The following is a 24005-nucleotide window of genomic DNA, read 5'->3' on the forward strand; positions in this document are numbered from 1 at the left end:
CTCTGGTACTGGTTGATTGCATCATGGTGAGAGGATGTGAGGAGGACTCTGGGAAGGAGAGAGAAGCTGGTAGTTGAGATCTGAGGGAGGGGGTGTCTAAGACTTCAGTGACAGTATAGAGTATTTCAGGAGTCCTGATATATTCCTGAGGCCCCAAGAACAAGGAAAAATGGATGCTGAGAGTGGAAAGGTACATCGATGCATCATCCTACCAGGAGAAACAGTTCTTAATATGCCAAGTTTGTATACAATTAATGCTTCTATTCATATTCTGTTCTAGAAAGAAAACTTTATTTCAGAGCAATGAAGAGTTCACATCTCACCTTCCTTATGTCTTCTTCCTCCCTCCTACCTCCTTCCCCCACCCCCACCCCCACCCAGTGCCTTCCCTCTTAAATTACCAGGCTCTTTGTAGATTCCTGAAGCTTTTTTTCCTCCAGGTATCTAATCTCCCTTCAAAACATCAAGGCACCATCAAAGAGAGACAGGAGAGAGCATGTACCGGGGAAGCAAAACCATCCCCACTACCACCTTGGCCACCATTTCCCCTCAGACTCTGACAGAGCCAGCCCAGGACCCTGAGCCCAAGAGCCTTGAGAATAGCAGCTATCTCCCAAGCCACCAGACCTGCTTGAAGGTCATCCCCCCATAGCCATTATAGAGGAGAGAAATCACTGTGAAGAGATGCCCCACCACCTCATCACCACCAGCAACAGTTGCTAACCAACTGCCACCAAGAGGCAGATAAGCAAAAGGAGTGGCAGCATTTCACAGACCACCAGTCTTGCTTCTAGCCCAGTCATCATCTGGGGAAGCACCTGCTGAGAAGAAGGGGCCAGCTGTCCTTACCACCTGTTAGCCAACTGCTAATCCAAAGGGCAGGCAGAGCAGCCTACCTAAAGCAGTAAGGCACCCCAAGGGAGACACAGAAAACCTCCTGGCATGGGCCAGTCAAGTCAAGCCCCTACTACCCCCTTGACCACTGTCTCCCTAATGGGCATAGCCTAAGAACCCAGTTCTTAGGAGTAGCCCAGTGCCCAGAAATCATCATGGAAGCAACACCAATGGAGAAGTGAGCTGGTAATTGCTTGTGCAACCGAGAAATGAAAATTCAAAGTCTTTGGCCCTATCGAACGGTTCAACAGCAGAAACTGATATGATCTTATCAGTGGAAAGGACATTTAAGAAGAAGAAGAAGAAGCATTCACATCTACTTTGCCACTACATTCTAAGGTCCATGGGGCTTTTCCATCCAGCTTTCAGCTGAAACCTTCTCTGTATGTTTTCTCTTTCATCACAACGTGAGCTCCTTGGAAGTAGGGACTGTCTTGCTTTTCTATTTGTATCTCCTGCACTTAGCACAATGCTTTGCACATAGTAAGCACTTAATAAATGCTTCATTCATTCATTTTAGCTCCTGGCACAGATTCTGCCATTAGAGCTGCTGTTCTATTCCCATTGCCAATGGAATATCCCAAGTCTTTTGGCCTTGCAAAGTTTGCAAGGTCTTCTCCTGGTCATGGTGGGAGAGAGGGGCACAGGAGGGAAGGAGATTTCTCTTCCTCCCCTACCAGTGCCCTCTCAGGACACTGGCTGAAGTTTCACCACTAAGATGGCCTGCTCTTCGAATGCTAGATTCTGCAACAGCTTGCTATTTTTAATCTAAGCCCCACAGAACATGGTAGACTCTTCAACCAATCCTTACACACTTTCTGTGTGGTCATTTCATTTCATCCAGTAGCTAGAAGCATTCTTTTTCTTCCCAACTTGATTCATGAAGTTGTCGATTCAATGGAGAGGTCTAAGCCTTGTTCACACCTAATTTATACCCCCCTGACGGACGGACGGGCTTTTGGGTTGATTGGGGTGGAGACCCATCCTTACACTTTGCTTTTCCAAAGAGCCTCCTTTATAATAAGCATGATCAAAGCCCTGTTTCTTTGTCCAGGTTCCCATCTCTTTCTGCCTTCCCCTTTCATTTTGAGAAACTTTCATTTGAACACACATGCCTAGTCTAGGAAGGAGCAGAATTTTACATGATTCTCTTTACTTGCTTTTGGAAAGACCAGAAACGTTTGTATTAGATATGAGCTGCATGTTTACACACAAATGCGTGTTTTAACAGCTTTCTGTAAAAGCTAACAGTGTCTTTATTTATTCTTACAGAATTAGCCAGTGCCTTACTCAAGTCTTCCCCCGACATCCCCGCCCCCCACCTTCTGCTACTTTGTTATGCTCAGGAAGCTGTTTTAGTATTTTAGTGAACCAGGAAAGGGCCTGCTTTCTGACCAAAACCTTCTCAGTGTAGAACTGGTAAAGTTAATAGAGTTATTTTGCAAAGATAGTGCATTGCAACCCCAGGAGATGGCACCTCCCACAGAGATGTTGCTATGGAAATTGGGTGTGTGGGTGGGAAATGTAGAGATGCAGGCTCATGGGCATTATCCAGAGTTCCCTAAGTTTCAAGTGCTTTTTGACCTTGAAGGAACTTATTTCCACTGAGAAGCCATGTGGAGGCTCAGATGGGGAAGCACAGCTACACACAAATCCTTTCTTGAGTGTAGCCACTCCAAGTCCTTGCTGATTCTGGAAGCTCCAGCAGGGAGCTTGCAATGGGTGCATTGGCTTCCGGTAGCTGAAAGCAGAAAAGAAAGAAAGCAAAACTCGAGTGGAAGTCGACTGGAAAAGCAAAGTCCAGGCCGCAGCTCTTTGCTCCCTGACCTTGCTTCCTTGGAATATGGCTGGGGAAGTTACTGTCTGACCATTTTTCCTTTTGCTTTACCCTGTGGATCTGAAAGGGGTGGGGAAGACAGAATGGACCTGGTCATCCCCCTTCCAGCCCCTCCCCTGCCATGCAATTCCTATTGTAGTCTTCTGTATACTTAGTTTTCATGCTTGGGTTTTATGCTATTTGATAATGTTTATTAAAGTACTTCACCATTATATATGACGTGTATCCAAATAAAGTACATCATTTGGGATTGAGAGAAATGAAGTTATCCCAAGGGAAAAGTGATTTTTTCCCAGTTCAGCACGGGTTGGCGTAGAATCAATTAGAAAGACAGTTTATAAACCCAGAGTCTGTTTATAAACCTTGAGAAAGGTCACCAGGAAACAAGCTTGTGAGCAGGAAGTTGTGGTTGTGTCCAAGTGACCCTTCTGGCATACACAGCCCTGTCTGGCATTAGATAGCCTCATAAATGCACACAGGGCCCAAAAGGACTCTCCCATTATAATATAAAGTAACTTCTTTCAAAACCCTTTCCCTTAGTTTTCTGGTGGGTCTTCACCTTCCCCAGGTAGTCCTCTAGATATCCAGGGTAGCTAGAGCTGACTCCTTGCCTTCAGGTGCAACCTTATTTTCCCATGGATTCATATAGTATTTAGGTTAAAAAACCTGGTTAAGGTTTTCCTCATAGGAGTATAAGGCTATTATAGGGAAGCGATCCCATTTTAAATTCCAAACCTCATAGTCCACATAACTTACAGTTCTAACGTAGGGCTAGGTTGCTGTATGCTCCTTGGCTCCAGTTCCTGTCTAGTCCAGAAAATCTTTCTCAGTATCGCAGACACTTGATCTAGGACTTCTGACAGGGTTCCTCTCCTCCAGGAAATCTCAGGCTGCTCTGCCAGCACCACCTCTGGGGTAGAAAGGGTCCCTGTGGATTAAGGGACACTGTGCAGATAGGTACATTTCTAGACCCAAGTCTTCCATTTGTCTCTCTCCAGCACTTATTTTTTTAAAGGTCTACCCAAGGGTGTGAATCATGGCAACAGAGATTTAGAGCTGAAAGGAACCTTAAGAAGCCATCCTAGCCGAATGCCCTTATTTTCCAGAAAAAGGAAACTGAGACCTAGAGAGGTTAAGTGATTTGTTTGTGGTCACATAGCTTAAAAAGTGCCAGAGGTGAGATTTGAACCTGGGCCTTATTTCCTACTCTAACAAGCTGGCAGCCACACCAAGCTGATCCTAATTAACATGTCCAGCAATATTGAAGACAACATAGGCATCCCATACAAGGCAGGGGTGGGGGTGGGGGTGGGAGTGGGGGGGTCATAGACCAGCACAAGGAACGTTGGTATCTTGCATAGGAAGAGGTCTTCAGGGCCAGAGCAAAGACTTCACACCTTAAACTTGTTAACAAGCAGTTAACTTTTTCCAAGCTCCTCCAGAGCCACTTTCTAGCATTAGTTAACTGTACAGTGGTATAAGGCGAGGATCTAAGTAATACTTGGTGCCTAAAGTGGATTTGGATCACTTATAATGATATCATCAAGTGACTTAATTGTATAGTGTCATAGCTGATGGTGGATATCGGTCTGGTCCTTTAAACAAAGCCAGGTGCTGAGTCATTCACTCAGACAATGGATTAATTGCCAGCAGCTGGGGGCAGTGTCAGTTCAAAAAAAGCTGGACTCTGACTCCACTCATTGGAGTTGTAATTATATAACTTCAGGTGTCATCTATACTTCTCTATCCTTAGAAATCCTCATGCCTACACTTAGCTATTTTTGTTACACCGCTGCCCCTCCCCCCAAGAAGCATAATCTTAGATAAAGGGAGTTATGGATGATTTAAATCGTGGGCTAGGCCGGGGGGGGGGGGGGGGGGGGGGGGGGGGGGGGAACCTTTGACCTCAAGGTCACAGGTGACACTCTAGGTCCTCAAATGAGACCCTTTAACTGAATTCACACTTCACAGAACAAATAATAAATAAAAATCCTTAATAAAAAGATTTGTTCTGTGAAGTATGGATTCAGCCAAAGGGTCTCATTTGAGGACCTAGAGGGCCACATGAGACCTCAAGGCCACAGATTCCCCATCCCCAGAAGAGGTAGAGGGACATCATCAAGTGATACGCCAATAAACATTTATTAAGCACCTACTGTGTGCCAGGCCATGAGAAAGATTTCTGGGTCCTCTAATCCAGCAATATCAGAGAACTTACTCTGAGCTGAAGGCAAACCTGAACAGTTTCACAGATTTTGTCAAAAGCCTGCCCCTGGCAAAAATATTCATGAACCAGCATTTTGCAGTTACTTCACTGATCCACTCCTGTGCTCTCATATCTCCATCCCTGCTCTCTGATTCCAGAGAGTGTACACATTCCCCTTACTAGATAGGGCTTTACAGCTGACTGCTTTCAGCTACTGGCTAGTCCAGCAGAAGGGGCAAGTGTATGTGCTTCACAGATAGAATTTACCGCAGGAGATAAATTCATAATAAAATGTTTCTTTCCCTGAGGCTGTTTCAATGTATATCTGGATTTGGGGCAACAACTTCAGATCAACAGCATCATGTTTTGGGATTTTTTTCAATGTGTGAAATACATGTGTAGGTGTATGTATGTATGTAGGTGATATAGAGTAGCCATCTCAATTATATGAGATGGTTAATTTATTTATACATTTATATTTGTATATACATGCATATAGACATATAGGTACATAAAGAGATACACACATACATACGATTGACACTGAATCACAAGATCTCAAGAATTGACTTAGCCAGTCCAGCCTAAAGATCTCTCCATACATTGGAGGTAGATGAGTTCAAAAGAAGTATCTCACTATCATCTAAGTCAGCTCATTGGACTTTTGGAAAGTTCTAATTAGAAAATATTTCCTAACGTAGAGAAAAGCTGTTTCTCTGATTTTTTTGTTCCTACCTATTGCTTCTAGTTCTTCTTTCAGGGGCCAAATGGAACAATTATGATTGCTCTTTCAAATGGCAGACCTTTAGATATTTGAAGATAGCTTACACGTTCCCCCTAAGTCCTTCCTTCTCCAGGGTAAGCATCCCTAATTACTTCCACCAGTTTTCGTATAACACTTTTGAGACCATTCTGTTTCCTCCTTTCTAGGAAGGATAAGAATTCCAGTTTATTAACATTCTCCTTGAAATGTTAAGCCCAGGATTGAGCATATTCCAATAGATGTAGCTTTGTAAAGAACAGTGAGACCATCATCTTCCTTGACTGGTAATTTACTTCACCATTTGGCATGTGAGAGGCATTATAGTATAGTGGTGAGATCTCTGAACATAATGAAAGACCTGAGTTTTCATCCCATTACCAAAACTTCTGAGCTGAACTTCTGTGAACAAATCTCTTCATTTATGAGTTGAATTAGATAACTTCTGTGCTCCCTTCCCACTCTTGAGATTCTATGGTTTTATAATACACCCTAATATTGTGTTAACTTTTTGAGTTTCCATGTCATACTAGTGACTCATGTTGAGCTTGGAAATCTAGAAAATTCCCCAGGCCTTTTTCATATGAACTATTTATTGAGACACATTTTCCCCATCATATACTGACTGTTTGAACCAAAGTATAGGCCTTTATATTTATCCCTATTAAGTTTCATCTTAGATTGAGCTTCATTCTAGCTTGTTAAAATCTTTTTGGCTCCTGCTTCTGGTTGGATATCCCTTCTAGATATAGGTTATTTAGAAATTTGATAAGTATGCCATTAATGCCTTCCTCCAAGTCATTGATTTTTTTTTTTTTAAAGCACCAAGGTTTATATCCAAGAGGAATCCATTAGAGACCATCCTCCAATCTGAGGGAGAAAGCAGTTCTCACCTTTGCAGCTCCCTCACCTCTGCCAAGTCTGATTTGTAGGGCATTAGACTGGACGTGAAGGCTGGAAATATTGAAACTACCCAGACTAGACTGTAAATTATTTAACAGACTGCTTTTTTATTCCTTTTAGAAGGGAATGATTTCTGGGCAGGGGAGTGCCAAGAAATGTATTTGGAAATGAAGGTGATGTAAAAACAAAAGATACAAATAAAAAATTCATAAAAAGATTGATTGACCCCAGTAAAATTATGCAAGGTCAGTCTGTTCTTTAGATAAGAATATGTACCAGAATATATTCCACAAAGCATTCCCACAGGGAATGCTTCCTCTCTCTCTTCAATGGTATGTCCTAGATATACATGCAGCTAGCTAACTCTCACTCAAGGAACAGTAATCAATCAATACTATAGAGTACGTCAACTGACTCCCCTATGGCTCCACTCAATATTCCTGTAACTTTCCAAACTAAAATATCCTTCCCTGATCACCATTGCTTTGTATTTTGTCTCCTTTTCCTAGAATGTAAGGTCCTTAAGAGCCAAGACTTTTACTTTTGTCATCTTCTGAGGACATGACACTTTGATGATCAACTCATTTTCAAGCCAGCATACCCACCCGCTCTGAGAGTTCTTGCCATTTTTGCAACCCCTTTCTTCATCCTTCACAGAATACAAATTCCCACTCTAAGGATAACCCAACCTATCTGCTGTGTTTTCTAGAATGCCTGCCCCATAGGTAACAAATAAATTTCTTCTTAAAACTTTCCACTCTTGCTCCCTCCATCTTCTTGTGCTCAGTGAAACCTGACTTCTTTCTGAAAAGAGAGCTTCCTGGCTCTCCCTTCCAGAACTAATTGCACTTTCACTCATTACTCACCACTCACCCACCCACCCTAATTTAGTATGTGGCTGTTTGAGAGACATAATATCTAGGTAAGTTAATCATTTTATTAGTAAGGCCAATACATCCATTAATAAAAGGATGGCCATTTGTCTGTCTCTCTTAGACTAAAAGACAATCATGTCAGTGGGCTTACAGTTTATATGCCCTCCAAAGAGTAGGTGTTCCCCTCCAGTAGGTGGGAATCAATCCTGATTGGTTAACAATTAATGAGAAAATAAATATTGCAATGAGGGGCTGCACCTGAACTTGGATTATGCCATCCATTCTAAATTCCTCCCAGCCTTGGGCAATCTATTTATTTATTCTCTACCAAAGCCTGAGGTAAAGTCTGAACAAGAAAGTCCAATCTCATTATCAGCAATGTCTTTCAAAAGACTGAACTTTTCAAAATCAGGACTTTAGAAAAAGGAGGAAACTCTGAATCTCCCCAAATCACTGGTCATTGATAATCATTTCTCTCAAGTGGTTGTGGTAGGGAAGTTAAGATGTCTCTTGGTCCCTATTGTCCCTTTCAGACTCTCATCACTCAGTAATGAATCTCTCTTCTCTTTTGAGGTTTATTTAATCCATATTTATTATTCAATCAAGATTCTGGTAGCTGTAGTCTGCAGATTTCCAGGACATTCTTCTTCCTTCCTTAGTAACTTCAGTGTCTGGCTTACAATCTTTCCTTTCTAATTTCTGTCCTCTTACTAGGGTACTCCGAAATACATATTGATACACCCTACAATATCCTAATCTCCCAATTTCTCAACTTGTTTACTTGTCCAACTGCACCATAAGTACACGTAGCAATGGTAATATCCTTGATCTTGCCATCACCCATAAACAATCCATGTCCACATTCATGAACTCTGAAATCCCTCTAGCTGATCATAATCCTTTGTGATTCCACCTCTTCCATCACTTTGCAGTTCTTAGACTGTCACTCTGTACACAGCCTATATTAATTTTCCTTCCCTATCTTGACCCCCAAGTGATCCAGTTCAGCTCTGTGTCCTTTTCCCCTGCCTCTGTATAGTATTGCTGATCCTGCCCTGCCCAGCTTCAGCTTTGGATTGCTCCCATCATCCATAACCATCACTTTATTTCACCTACTGCCTAACAAAGTTGCAGAGAATCATGTTGGCTAGGTTCACTACAAGTTTATGTTACATAATCTCAACTGGGCCTTCACTTCATCAAGGAAATTTTTTTTTATGCTTCCCTATTTCAGTATCCCACTTACTACAGTAGCTTTTCCAAAGCTTTTCATCTCATTTCTAACCTCCCATAGCTCTCCTTACCCCGATCCTCTCAATTGAAATCTTGCTTTATATATCATTGAAAATTTTTAGGATATTAGAGGAACATAGTAACATATTACCTATCAGATGTAGGGATAGGAGAAGAATTAGTGAATGAACATGAGATAGAGGGCATTGTGAGATGTAAAAAGGGTAATTTTGATTATATTAAATTAAAAAGGGATTGAACAAATAATACCAATACAGCCAAGATTAGAAGGAAAGCAGATGACTGGGGGGAAATTGTATAGACAGTTTCTCAGATTAATGTCTCATATCTCAAATATATAGAGAACTTTGTCAAATTTATAGGAATATGGATCATTTCCCAATCGATAAGTGGTCAAAGGATATGAATAGGCAGTTTTCAATGAAGAAGTCAAAACTGTATATCACCATATGAAATAATGCTCTAAATCATTATTAGAGAAATGCAAATTAAACGACTTTGAGATATCATCTCATACCTGTCAGATTGGTTAAAATTATAGAAGGGGAAAATAACAAATATTGGCAGGGATGTGGAAAAATTGGAACATTAATATATTGTTGGGGAACTGTGAACTTATCCAGCTGTTTTGAAGAACAATCTGGAATTATGCCCAAAGAGTTACAAAACTATATGTATACCTTTTGACCCAAAAATAACACTACTGGGTCTGTTTCCCAAGATAATCAGGGAAAAAAAGAAAAGAACCTATATGTTCTAAAATATTTATAGCAACTCTCTTTATGGTGGCAAAGAACTGGAAATCGAGAAGATGCCCATCAATTGGGGAATAGCTGAACAAGTTGTGGTATATGATTGTGATAGAATACTGCTGTACGATAAGGGCTGATGAGCTGGTTGATTTTAGAAAAGCAAGGAAAGACTTGCATGAAATAATGAAAAATAAATTGAGCAGAATCGAGAACTGTTGTATACTGTAACAGTAATATTGTTTGAAAAACAACTGTGAATAACTAAGTTATTCTGAGTATTTATAATAAATACTCAAATCAACTTAAAAAGGACTCGTAAAGGAAGATGCTATCTACCTCGAAATAAAGAATGATAAACAAAAGTATGCATAGCATGGTTTGAATATGTCTAAACTAATTATACATTAATGGATATATTTACATGATATACTATATAGTGCATATGTATTCTATAATATTGTGTATTGTATTATATATACATATATATCTCTATCTGTGTCAAATGATGGCCTTCTCAGGGCAATGTGGGGAAGGAGACACTTCAGAATTTAAAATATAACCCCCTAGAAGGAAAAAAAAAATTTAAAACTAAAATAAAAAACCCAGGAAATAAAAGAAAAGAAAATTTGAAGCTATTGATGATGGAGAGCTCCCTTTTCTCCCCTATTCCTCATTTTACATCACTCACAGACCTGCCATTTTATCCCATTTTAAATAAAGAGGTAGGCTTTCTTCTCACCAAGGCAAATCTCTTTACATGCACAAGCAATACCATCCCATCTTATCTTCTCTAGAACATTGGTCCCTTTATTATTCTCAGTCTCTCACTTCAATCCCTGTTTACTGACTGCTTCCGTATTGTCTAAAAATAGGTCCATGTCTTCCCTGTTCTCATAAAAGCCCCTCACTTGTTCTAGCTCCACTAGCTTCCTATATTTCTCCTCCCTTTTATGACTGAATTCCTTAAGAAGGCCATTTATAATCCATGCCTCTACATCTTTTCTTCTCATTCTCTTCTTAATTATCTACAGTCTGGCTTCTGACTGAAACTGCTCCCTCCAAAGTTCCTCATGATCTCTTAATTGCTGAATCAAATGACTCTTCTCACTCTTCATTATTCTTGACATCTCTGCAGTCTTTTACACTCTTCTCCTTAATGTTCCCTTCTCTCTAGACTTTTGATTCTCCTGTCTGACCAGTCCTTCTCTGTCTCCTTTGTAGAATCTTTGCTGTTCCCCCAAAGCTTTGTTCTGGGCCCCTTTCTCTTTCTAAAATATTTTATGTGGTGATCTCATCAGCTTCCATTGTTTCAATTATTATCTCTGTGCAGATGACTTTCAGATCTACTTTTTCCAGCCCTAACTGCTCTCCCAAATGCCAGTCTCATTTCTAGCTATCTTTTAAAAATCTCAAACTGGATACCTTGTAGCCATCAATATGTCCAAATCTGAACTCATTTTCTTTCCCTACAAATTCTCCCCTTTTCTTAACTTCCCTATTACTGCAGAGAGCACCACTATTTTATCATCACTCAGACTCAAAAGCTACGTGTCATCCCAGGGATTAGACAAAAATCTAATTCATTTAGGGGATAGAAGGAGGTGATTGCCTTTAGGTGGGTCAGTATTCTGATCACTATTCTTACCTAAACAAGACAGACTCCTTGTTAAGTTTCTGGTTGTCACCCTTAATCCAGTCACCTAATAAAAAGCCCTTTTTCCTTTTGGCCAGACCTAGTTGACCTTTCCAAGAGGGTTTCCCAGGAGTCTTAAAAGGACTCTAAAAGAAAAATATTCTCTCTTATTATTTCTAAAGAAATTTAAAAGGAGATTTTAAATATTTTAACATGCTGAATAGGTATTTCAACTTCATCTTGGCTCTACATTATCTGAGAAGCTCTCTCAAGTTCTGTCTTCTGGCAAGCCAGGTCAAGGGTTGGGTTCCTCTTCCTGTTCATTTTGTGGTCATCCTTTTCAAATAGTGAAAAACACAAACAACCCAGAAGTGACTGAAAGAGTTATTAGCTTCAGACCTCTCCAACTCACAAAATGGCCCCCAAAACTAGAAATATCCATCTCATTATTACTGTTTGGTCACAAATGCTCAAGCAAGGAAACAGAAAGTAGAAGAGGAAGCCAAGTACCAAATGGATACCTGGGAATTCCAAAAGAGATAGAGATAGAATGGATGGGGAGGAGAGGGAGATAGAAAAAAAGGGAGACAGCCAGACAGCCAGGTAGTCAAACAGCCAAACAACCAGAGAGATGGGGGAAGAGAGAGGTGGGAGACAGAGACAGAAACAGAAGAGGCAGAGAGAGAAAAAACTGTCTCTCCTTTTAAAATAATGAAGCAGTACACCTTCCTCACTGTCAGACAGGTAGAAAGAGTAGTGACGGAAAACCATGCACCCACTCAGGGTTTGCTGCATTCTTACAAAGTGCCAAGATAGAGCATAGGTGGCCTACCAGGAACAACTCAGGATCCTACAGATAGGAAAGAAAAATGGAGCTCACCTGTTTGCTGCTATCACACTATGATTATAACTAGAGTACAGTTCATGATGCCATGACTATACATGTTGCAGTTTGAGAACAGGGATGCTGCTAATTCTCAACCTACAATGTACACAGATAATAAATATTTTTTTATGTTTGATCAATTAGAATGGGACTTAAGGGGGCTGCTGAGCATTACTTTGTATCAGGATGAATCTGGTACCACCACCTCCCTCCTATTATATGTCCCAGGAGAGTAAGGAAAACCTAAATCACAAGATTTCAAAGTTGGAAGTTATCTTAGAGATCATCTATCCCACCCTATACCTGACCAGGAGTCCTCTCTCTAATTCCCCTGATAAGCAATCACCAAATTTTGACATGAGCCTCCCTCCCATAAGAGAGAATTTACTACTTCCCAAGATGACTTATTTTACCTTAAGATAAGACCTGAGTATTAGGATGTTTCCCTTACATCAAATCTAAATCTCTCTCTCCAAAACTTTCATTCATTTCTTCTAGTTTTGCCCTCTGGATCCAAGGATATGGAAATGAAGGTATTGCAGACCTCTACCTAAAAGGCTCTAACCATGAGGTTTACTCCTGTGGTCTAAAATAAGTATGGAAGAGACTGGAGTTTTATAGATTGGATTCCTGTCTGGAAAAGATGGAATAATCCTGAGAACCAAGACAATGAATGACTTACCAAAAAGTGGAGAATACCCTAGCCTACAGGGGATGGTTGATAGTAATTTTTAAGTATGAGGTGTGTAGCAAAGACAGCCCCTCATGAGCACAACATGTAGCAGGTTTAGGGGTCTGGGGCTTAACCACACTCAGGAGTCACCGACCTTCTCCCTGTTATTTGAGTTACTACCATATATTTAATTTATTAATTTGGAGCTCTACAGTGATTTAATGATATATTGGATAATTTATTTCCCATCAATAAATTTGCAGTGTCTTCCCATTAACTTATTATCTTAACCCCCACTCTAATTGAACAAATATTAATTATTCAATGAACTAAAAAAAATGGATTTTCCTGTTAGTAAATTCTCTTATGTATCTATATTTAAATGACTACCATATAACTACTAATGAATGGAATTGCAATAATTACTGTCTTATTAGTATTTCCTTATATGTCTCCATTTAAATGCCTAAATATATAATTATTAACAAATTGAATCTACAATAAGCATAAAGACAAATACACACACATATAAACTATTTACAATATTTTAGCTCAGACTAATATCACCACTTATGTTAAAATTATATCTTGGTCTGGTTCCCCCGCCTACCACTCCACCCTTTCTAGTTAGTATAGTAAGTTTATAAGTAGCCAATCTAAAGTAACAATAACAAAATGTAAGATTGCAAAGAGAAATTTAGAAGTCACTGTAGACTGTTTCATAGATCAAAGCATAATTTGCAAACAGTATAATTTTAACTAAAACTCATATTCTGAGACTATGTGCTAAATCCAGGGAAGCCACTAGACTTTTATGTCTTGGCCTTTTGGTGCTATGATCTGTAAACCTCAGATAAACTCCAGACATGCACAGTAAGACAACAGAACACCAGATGTTGTTGATAACTTTGACGTGATATGGGTATGTTAATGAAATAGCCCCCAGGTTAAGTTGTTAAGATGAGTTAGTTGGTCTCCCACCAAAATCCCATAAAAATGAGGCATCAAACTCCTGTCTCCTGAGCTCTTTTGTATCTCCATGTGAATCCATGTTGCTGAGTGCTCCCAACTCCAATCCATGATTACAAGAGTGACTCTCTCTGCCCTCTTCCTCCCCATTCTCTTCCCCCAGATGCCTGTTTTACTCCACAACCTCATCCCCATTCCCAACAAGTCTACCTTGGTACCCTCCCCTTTGCCCTTGTACCCTCTCTGCCTTACTAAAGTGTGATTGAACATGAGGTCCACAACACTCTTGAGTATATCCTGTAGCAAATTAAAATGTAGTTGGGAAACACTGAACATAAACAGTATGTGGTTTTCTAAGTCACTATGTAGTGCACAGGGATCCTTATTATAGTTCAATGATTCCCATTTTTATTTGAGTTTAATACTACTAAGTCACACCATATTTAAGGGGAAAGTTCATGAGGACCCCCAAAGAGAAAAGAACTTCCAAAAAAAAGAATTCCAAGAGCTGTGAGTTAACATGACTCTTCCCTTCATTGGAATATAAGCTCTATAAGGGCAGGAACTGTCTTTCTTTTAGTACTTGGCATAGTGGCACATAGTAATTTCTTAATAAGTAAATCACTTAATAAATGCTTGTTGCAGACCTGTTGACTTTTCACCAAAAGGCTGCAAAGCTGCCTCAGTGCCCAGCCAAGGAAACAAACCTGGGAAGCTCTTCAGATCCCAGGTCTCAGGTCACTATTTGTTAAGAGATAAAGAGTGCTTCCTGTTGGTGGAACTATGAACTGATCCAGCCCTTTTGGAGAACAATCTGGAGTTGTGCCCAAAGAGTTACAAAACTGTATGTCTACCCTTCGACCCAGAAATACCACTATTAGGTCTGTTTCCCAAGTTGATCAGGGAAAAAGGAAAAGAATCTATGTGTTCTAAAATATTTATAGCAACTCTCCTTGTGGTGGCCAAGAACTGGAAATCGAGGGGATGCCCATCAGTTGAGTAATGGCTGAACAAGTTGTGGCTTATCATTATGGTAGAATACTACCATGCTGTAAGAAATGATGAGCAGGTTGATTTTTTTTAAAAAACATGGAAAGATTTGCATGAAATAACAAAGAGTGAAATGAGCAGAACCGAGAGAACTGTTGTATATAGTAACAGCTGTATTGCACAATAGTCTGTGAATGACTATGGTATTCTGAGTACTATAAATATTCAAGTTGTGGTAATTTTTTTTATAGACACAAAGAGATACATTGTAAATGACTATAATATTCTGAGTACTATTTGTTGTGTTTGTCCTTCATTGTCGAAGAGGACCATGACATCAAGATGATGACATGACTTGCAGGTGACTTAAAGGAGAGAAGAGGGCAGGAGGGGAGGGAAGACGGGGGGGGGGGAGAGGAGAGGAGAAAGGCTACTCACTCATAGGTTGTATTTGTCCTTCATTCTTGAAGAGGACCATGACATCAAGATAATGACATGACTAGCAATTGACTTTGATTTGAGTGAGGGAGGGCTCTGCAAGGTCACCAACCTCATTTTCTTCTGATGATATTCTGAGTACTATAAATTCTCAAGTCAACTGCAAAGGACCCATGAAGGAAGATATCCCAGAAGAAGAACTCAAGAGAATGAATTGATAAATAGAAGTATGCATACTATGGTATGTAACAACAAATAAATAATATTTTAAAAAATTTTAAAGTGCTATGATGATTCAAGAATATCAGGGCTTTATCTAGCAGGAGAGAAGAAAGGCACGGAACAGGACTGAGCCTTCCCAGCAGATAATGAAGTGTAGATTGTTCCCTAAAGAGACTCAGGTTTATGAGGAAACGTTATGTGCTGATAATTATCACTTTGCCTTCTGTTGGTGAAAGTCTCAGGTTTAAGGGTTACTGTTGGCTCACCTTTTAAAAGAAATTCCACGCCCCCTTTCTCTCACCTCATGGTGGGGCTTGTGCTGCACAGAATGAACATGGAGTTATCTCTTCCCTGCCTGGGAGATGGGCGCCCAAACTCACCTGACCTTGAAGAGAGACTAAAATTTGGAGAAGCTACAGAAAGAAAACAGAGGTAATCTTCAGTTTGAGGCATTTGGGATCCACATTTTGTAGAAGAGAAGAGGGAGGAGAAGGGAAAAACAAAGTGGGAAAATATGTGGCTGTTTCCAATCCTCTATCACAAGGAAGACTTTGATGGATGATTTTCCCAAAAATTTGCTGAATGGTTGATTAGACTACTGTGCAATCAAGTTGTATTTGATAATGTGACTTTTGCAGATAGAAATTCAATTCTCTTCTGTTTCATTGGGATAAATAGTAAAGAAATTATGTATTTTTGAGTATTTAGCTTATAAACTTCAAGATGCTAAAACCACTAAGATCTCCATTTGTCCCTGTAAAATATCATGTAGGCAGGGATTATATTTGCAATTGGGTCACATAATATTGTATTTCTGCTTTAGGAAGTAATAATTATGTTCAAAAATTATGTTCTCTTCCATATAAACAGGAAATTTATATCTTTGTTGAAATGTATTTTATCTCTTTTATATTTATGCTGACAATGTTTAAATCTGTGGATTGAATGACCTTAAGTAGCAGAAATACATACTTGGCAAATAATTTGGAGGCTTGTATGAAACAAAGCTTTCTAGTACTGTCTAATTCATTCGATGTTTTTTGGGTAAGTGAAAGGTTAATCTGACAATGTTTTCTAGCTGTTGTTTGTTTGTATAAAGAGGATACATAAAAACTGGTGATTTACATTAAGCTAAAATGTTTATGTTGAATGTGAAACTTAATTCTTTTGGTACCATAAGAGGGCAGTGCTGTGATCACAGATTCATTTCTCTAAACACTTCTGTTGTAACTGGATTACTTAAACAAGGTATTAAGTTTTGTCCAAGCATGAAAAGTATCATTGCCATTCTTTTTGTATCTATTAAACAATTACCACAACTAAGAAACAGCAATAACCACAACAAACCCCCATAGCAAAAGAATGTATGTGGGGCTGGGACTCTCATACTTAGATGGTACCCTAGAGTTACCCCCCCCCCTTTTTTTTTTAACTGCCCAGTGACTTATAAAAGTTTTTCTTGTGATTTCTTGAGACCTAGAGTAGATTCCCTTAGGTGATAAAGGACTCTCCAAAAAAGCCATCTCCACAATGGCCTGCCCACCTTAACTGTTGAAAACTTTGCTGCAAGTTGTAAGAATCATGGATCAGAATCATGGTGGTTGAAAGGCTTAGAATGTTTGAGGAAAAACTGAGTGCCCAAGCCCAAATCAAGGGCCCAAAAGATCTATTGAAAACCTTTCTGTTTCCATTCCCAGAAATCTCTTTAAGCTTAGAAAAGCAAAGGTAGAACCAATGTGAAACAAGTACAAGAATTATTCATACATGCTATTGAATTGCAACCAACATTCGGTTGGTTGAGAGATCTTGCCAGGTGTTTTTGGACAAAGGATAAACTCTGGGACCCAGATACATAACATATCAGGGAGATTGAGTCTTGAGGCTGACTTTCCAACTCCTTTGTCAAGCACCACTTGACTTAGTCATTCCAATGGATTTAATTGTGTGTAGTCCTCACAACTGCCCATTGTGGACACAACAGCCCTCCAGCTGTAATATGCCTACTTATTGACTCTTGAAATGGTTTGGTAGTTGGGTCTGTAGTATGATGAGACTTCAGTTGGAAAAGTGGGATCAATGAAGTGCGGGGGGAGATGTTATTGCAATACATATGCATATGTACCCAACACTCATTTCTTTGTGACCCACATTTATGTAAGCACTCACCCATCATCATCATCATGAAAATAAATGGGACAGTCAGGTGGACCCTCTCACTAGATTTATGATGACTATATCTGGAAGTCTGCAAATTGTTCCATGGGTTCATGAAATGAAAAATTTGGAATAGAAAATGCTGAATTCCTGTGAACCCAAATCATGGCCTCCCTCTCACTGCTACCACAGATTGCCCTGTCTGCTGGCTACTACTATACGCAACCCATAGACTCAGTAGTCCGGCATCTGTAAATATCTGGCAAATAGACTAGTGGGTTCCTTTTCCTATGAGTAAGATGTAATGCATGGGTGTATGTTAAATTGTGTTGATCTTTTGGTCATATCTGTGTGAAGGCAACAGAAGCCTCTATTATCAAGGGGTTAATGAAGTCTATACTATCTACTGGAATTTTCTCTGGGTCTAGATTTCATCTCTTCCTGGACTAAACTGGGAGGAGGGCTCAGCAGGCTACACTAATTTTGGAAGTTATAGCTGCTACCCCAGTTTGTGGGGTGTGTACCATTTCCCTCATCCTTTGAACGTGCCTAATAAAAGGTCCTGTTGTCTCTGACTTTGACCTATTGTCTAATTCTATTTGTAAGATACCATCCCTTTGTTAAATGAACAGTCTGGTTGCAGAAGAACATTTGTGTGTAGAATACTGATAAAACCAGCCTGAGAGAAACAGCTCCCCGGATAAAAATTCTTGAAAAGAGCAACAAACTGTACTGAGGATTTGAAAGAAAACTGCCTCTTCTAATAAATGTACTGAGAAGACCTTTGTGAAGGCAGAACACTGAGGTATCAATAGCTGCAGAACATTGTGGTCCACCAGCTCATTTCCATATGACTGTTTTGCAGAGTTCTGAAGGTTATAAATGAGAAACTGTAAATCAAGTAACTGTTCATGTGCTAATTAATGATTATATGAGGAATGTGGGATTTTTGAGTTTCATGGGTGGTGACTGATGAGGAGACTTGATTCAAGGCATTGGAAACCAGAGCGGGTAGGAAAGTACCGAATGAGGATAGATGTCAAAAAGGAAGCTGAGCACACGGGGATGTGGGGACTTGGGGGAGAATCTTCTTACAGAAGACAGAAAACATGAGCTGATAGGAAATAGCTGACAAGCAGGTTCTACAGCTGTTTTGCTGACTGGAAGAGGCATTGCTTTGTTGATAGATGATTGGCTGGAGAAAGCAAAGCCAGCGGACTAGGCTCTAGGCCTGTTGGAAGATTACCAGAAAATGACTTGCTGTTGCATAGTCTGGACTTACTGACATCAAGAGCTAACTACAGCTTGAGAGAGGGGAAATCTTTCAAGGGTGCTTATGTTAATCTTTACAATCCTTTGTAGCTAAAGATAGGGGGAAAGAAGACGAGAAAAGACAGATTTTATAGCAATTTTGAGCTATGCTGATGTATTTTACTAAAAGAGCATATCACTTTTTTAGCACCTTGATAAGGGGGAAAAGGGGAGTATGTGTAAGAAGGGCTTGAATTCTTAACACTGCTCCAGTGTCCTGAGAGTAGCAAAGTGGTTTTGCTTGGCAAGAAAGTTGAGGATCTGAATGGGAACATATAGCAGAGAGGTGGTTTTGCTCAGCGCATGATTTGTACAGCACACTGTTCTCTAATGAGACCATCAAGGCCTACTGTCAAGGGCTGTGAGTTGCCCTAGGGCCGTGGATTATAATCTCCCTACTCACTTGTCTCCCTGATAGAGTTCTGTGTGTGCCTCCTCTCCCTTATGAATACAGTATGGATTTGAGGATGAACCAAGTTTATGGGGAGAATGATATATTCTTTTTATTACTGGTTTTGCCTTCTGTTAAATAAATGTTATTGATCTTTCTTTTGCTTTCTTATTTAGTAAATGCTTCATATTTGGGAGTTAGTGATTTTGTATAAATGGGAAGCAAACAGAAGGTGGCTCAGGACCTATAGTGGCAAGTAGGAGGAATGCATCTCCCCTTTTTCCACCTCTCCTTGTACTCTACACACACTAATTTTACCTCTTAAGACCCTGAGAAAGTTTCAGTTATAGAAGCTACATGGTCATGTCGGCGGGCAGCCTCCCATCTTGGCACCCTGTTGCATCCCAAAACTACCATAATGAGGGCAGGTAGAGGGTAAACAAGATGAAAAAGAGAGAGGGAGAGACAGAAAGACAGAGAAAGACAGAGACAGATATAGAGAGACAGAGAAGAGATCAGAGAGACACAGAGAGGGAGAGACAGAGAGAAAGAAGAGAGGGAGGGAAAGAGACAGAAAGCTGAAGCTTGAGTGCCACATGTGAAATATGTTTTAGTACCAGCAGAGGACCCAGTAAGGAATCCTTTTGCAGAGAGATGACCATTGAGTCCCTCAAGAATAGGTAAAAGCTTTATTTCATACTATTTGCCTTAATCTCCTCTATTGTCTGGTTCCTGGATTACCGTTTCTGTACTTCTGTATTTCATCTCATTCCTAGGCACTTCCTACAGGTTGCTTCTCATGCCTAGAATACCTATGTTAGCTATTGTTAGCTAGAATGGACTAGTTATTCATGGCTGCATTTTAAAATTTCTTCACAAAATGTTCAGCCCAGCTTGGGTGCTACTAATTTTTTAATCCACCCAGCTGACTGTGTTCTCTGCCTGGAGTATTTTCTCTGGATTCCTACATCATCTCTAGTGTATTCTACCTTGTATTATACTTATTTGTCTAAGTGATGTATCTGTCCCCCCCCCCCCCCCACCCTATAGACTATAAATTCCTTGAAAACAGGGATTTGACTAAGTCTAGCACTTGTTTCTATTTTTAAAAAATCTACAAGACAGAGATGAATGGACCTTACTTTAAAATGATAATAATAATGATAATAGTTAACATTCATATAGTACTCACTATGTAAAAGGAATTGCTCAAAGCAATTTACAGTTATCTCATTTGATCCTCACAACAACCCTGGGAGGTAGGTGCTATTCTAAAACTGAGGAAAATGAGGCAAACAGAGATTAAATGATTTACCAAGAGTCACACACAGCTAGGTTATATTTCAGCTCAGTTCTATTGTGCCACCTGGTTGCCCCTGTAAATTATATATAAATCCAAGAGCAAGCACTGCTTGTAATGGAGAAAAGTTAAAGGTCTTTCCAGTAAGATCAAGCATAAAGTAAAGACATCCATTATAATTATTACTATTTAACATGATACTTGAAATGCCAGCTATATTAATAAGACATGAAAGAAACATTGGAGATATAAGCATAAGCAAAGTGGAAACAACACTATTGATTTCTGGAGATGATACAATGATTTACTTAGAAAACTAATGAGTTAACAAAATTATTTGAAATAATAAATTCAACAAATTTCTGATTTAGTCACTGTGAAAAAGTACTTGTATTTTATATTCTTTATTATTCTGTAATCATGTGCTTTTAAATTTTAATTATTAAATTAGTTTTAGGCAGGTTTTATGGTTTACAAGAGCCTACCACATTTTTTTTTAAATGAAAAAATCTTGAACCTTCTGGATCAAGCCAAATCTAAGCTTAGTTCACGGTATGGTGTTGATTTGAAATGGAGTTACTTGGGAGTTTAAGTGCTAGTTTAGAAAGCAAAGCCACAAACTCCAGATAACCACTGATACAAAGAAACAATGACCTAAGGGAGAAAGCACCTTCAAGGAACAGGACTCCTGGCAGCAGAGAAGAGAGCTGACTATGGACTCAACAGAAAGTTTGTTGATTCAAACTGGGAAAAGGAGAAACCCTGGAAACTCCATTAGTTAATCAGCCCTTCTGAAAAAAATGCCACACACAGGTAGAGATTAATGAGAATCCTACAAAGAGAATAAGGACATCTGACCTCTATATTACCAGAAGTTGAGTTGCCCTTTTTTTGCTAATCATCAAGAATTTGGTAATTTTCAAAACTGTGCTTCTTATCTGTAGCTCTTTCTTTCCTTTCATTTGTTTGTTGTTGTTGGTTTTTTTTTTTTACTGTCCGTTTCATTGTGTTCGTCCTTCGTTGCCAAATAAGACCATGCCATCAGAGAAAAGATGACATGACTTGCATTTGACTTGGTTTTGAGTGAGGGAGAGCTGTGCAGGTCACCAGCCTCACCTCCTTCAGAGTCATCTGAATTCAGAGACCTGATATTCCTCAGGATGACTGGGAGACCTGGGGCCCTTTAGGCCAAGGTTTTTGCAGGCACTCACTTAGGGTGAGGCAACGCCCATTCTTTGAATAGGCCTGTTTAGAAGTAGCTAGGGCATGGCCCCTTTAATGAGACCAAGAAAAAGAAAGACAACAGGCTGGGTGGGAAACTGAGTGAGAGTGATTATCAAATAGTACCTGCTGTCCATTTCATAAACATATTAGTTCCTCTCTTTTCCTTCTTTTGGTTTTCTTTCTTTTTTGGCAATCCCATCCTTAGCTTGCCACTTTTCCCTCACTTCTATTCCACAATAAGAAAAAAATTAAAGCAATGTCTTTGTAACCCTTATTACCTTAAATTTCTACATTAGCTGTGCCTGAAAATGTATGTGTATCCTACATACATGCCTCACTATCATTGTATTCTATGTTGGGACCTTCTCTTCCCCTGGATGGTATTCCTATTTGTGGGGAAATGTACCACAGGTTTATTGAGGACATATTTTATAGCTACTGCTTTTTTCTATAGGGCAATTGGGTGACTCAGTGAATAGAGTGTCAGGCCTCGAGTCAGAAAGACTCATCTTCCTGAGTTCAAATCTGGCCTCAGATACTTACTAGCTGTGTGACCCTGGGCAAGTCACTTCACCCTGTTTGCCTCAATTCTTCATTTGTAAAATGAGCTGGAGAAGGCAATGGCAAACTACCCCAAGTAGGAACTGGAGTCACAAAGAGTCAGACATGACTGAAATGACTCAAAAAAACCCCAAAATTTCTTTTGTCCCATCTCAGTAAATGCCTTTGCTAAGAATTAATTGTATCTAATGGCAGACTGATGGTGAGAAGCACAAATGACTTATAGCTGAGCTATAAGTATTGAAATACAACCCCACAGAGTTACCCTTACAACTATGAGGTAGCCACACTCTGGGGAAATATCTTGTCAGTATTGATGCAAGTTGAGAAGTACCTCCCAGAAAGGTGTCTAGCACATTCAAACAGACAAACAGCAAAATTATGGATAGCTACAATTAAAATATACCAACAGTACACAAATATTCAGTAATTACCTTATACATTAACAAATGTATGCCATTACATACAAGACACCTCTTATATGAATATTGTCATCTGGCTATACATGTTAACACTTCTTAATTTTCCCTATAGTATGGTAGTCTGGTCACATTTGGGTCAAATAGACCCAGGTCTCTTGTTACCCGCTGATCTTTATTTACCCCTGAACCTGAACTAGTTCATAGTGTGTGCTGATCATAATCATCAGAACTATATAGACCAATATCCCTAAACCTGAACTCAAGAAGGGTCCAAGTCACCCAGCATTATCATTATGCTCTGTGGAAAGTTGCTCTAGGAAGTTGAAGTTCTAAGCAGGAATGCTACTTGCCTCTGGGTTTATTCCAATCTCTCCTTCTATTTGGTCTGTCTCTTGGTAGTACACTGAGGCTTCTTCGCTTGAAATATCTGTTTCTGAAGCATTATCTAGTTTAAATAACCTTTGAAAAATTTTTGATTGAGATCTGCTGAGTTAAGTGCCCATCAGTACCCTCCTGATTATCAAGGAGTTCAAGTCATTCTCCTATACAAGATAAGTGGCCAGGAGGAATTGTTTTCACATGAGTCCTGCCAGGAGTATTCTATAAATGTGCAAATTGTCTAGTCTTTCTACAACTTAATTGATCCATGGAACTAAAGGATACACACCATTGACATAGTTTCCTGTTCTCCTAAATATAAGAACCCAGCACACAAAAGGGTTGATAGTTCTTTAGACTTCGTCCATACTACTAACTGGTCTGGACCACCTTGACAAATGTAGAGGCAGGGAAGCTGTGTTCTATGGAATCTATGCTGTATCTTTACTGAATATCTTTCCCAGGCTACTGTTAGATAAACTTCCTTTCATTATGTGATAGATGGTCTGCAAGTGTCTCGTTTTATTCTAATCCTGAACCTGAACCACCTGACTAGCCCATCAGTCCTGGACCAAAATATGGAACTAATTGTGATTAAAAGCAGTGGAAATGGAGCTGAAGAAATTGACCAGGACAGGACAGAAGTGCCCAGGACGGGTAAGTGGCAGAGGCAAAGCCTCCTGCCAAGGACTTCTGTGAATGAGAAAGAATTGTCTAGAGAGCTGCTCCACCGGCAGTTCAAGGCAAGCCCTCCCTTAATGAGTTTCTTTCCTCACTGTTTGCAGTTGTGATGGAGTTAGACTTACAATAGTTTTTATACTTATGAGTGTTTTCTATGATTAACTCATCTTTCCAGTTTTGTTCTAAGTCCACGTTCTGCCCCTCCCCCCTTGACCTGCTGTGCTTTTGGGGGTGGGGGGGCTGGAGTACCTTGCTTGGTCTCACCCTAGATTCCCTGGATTCTTAGGCTGA

General features: G+C 39.7%; 1 long non-coding RNA gene across 1 annotated transcript; it reads right to left on the bottom strand.

The window, feature by feature from the left end:
• Window positions 1-2030: 2030 nt before the first annotated feature.
• LOC140527237 (uncharacterized) lies at window positions 2031-23148 on the bottom strand. Its single transcript, XR_011974724.1, has 3 exons — window positions 23006-23148; window positions 3488-3659; window positions 2031-2635 (listed from the first exon to the last, which is right to left on the bottom strand). It is a non-coding gene; the product is annotated as an uncharacterized lncRNA (long non-coding RNA).
• Between the last annotated feature and the right edge of the window lie 857 nt (window positions 23149-24005).

The sequence above is a fragment of the Notamacropus eugenii genome, chromosome 2 (genome assembly GCF_028372415.1).
Source record: "Notamacropus eugenii isolate mMacEug1 chromosome 2, mMacEug1.pri_v2, whole genome shotgun sequence".
In the NCBI taxonomy this organism is placed as follows: Eukaryota; Metazoa; Chordata; class Mammalia; order Diprotodontia; family Macropodidae; genus Notamacropus; species Notamacropus eugenii.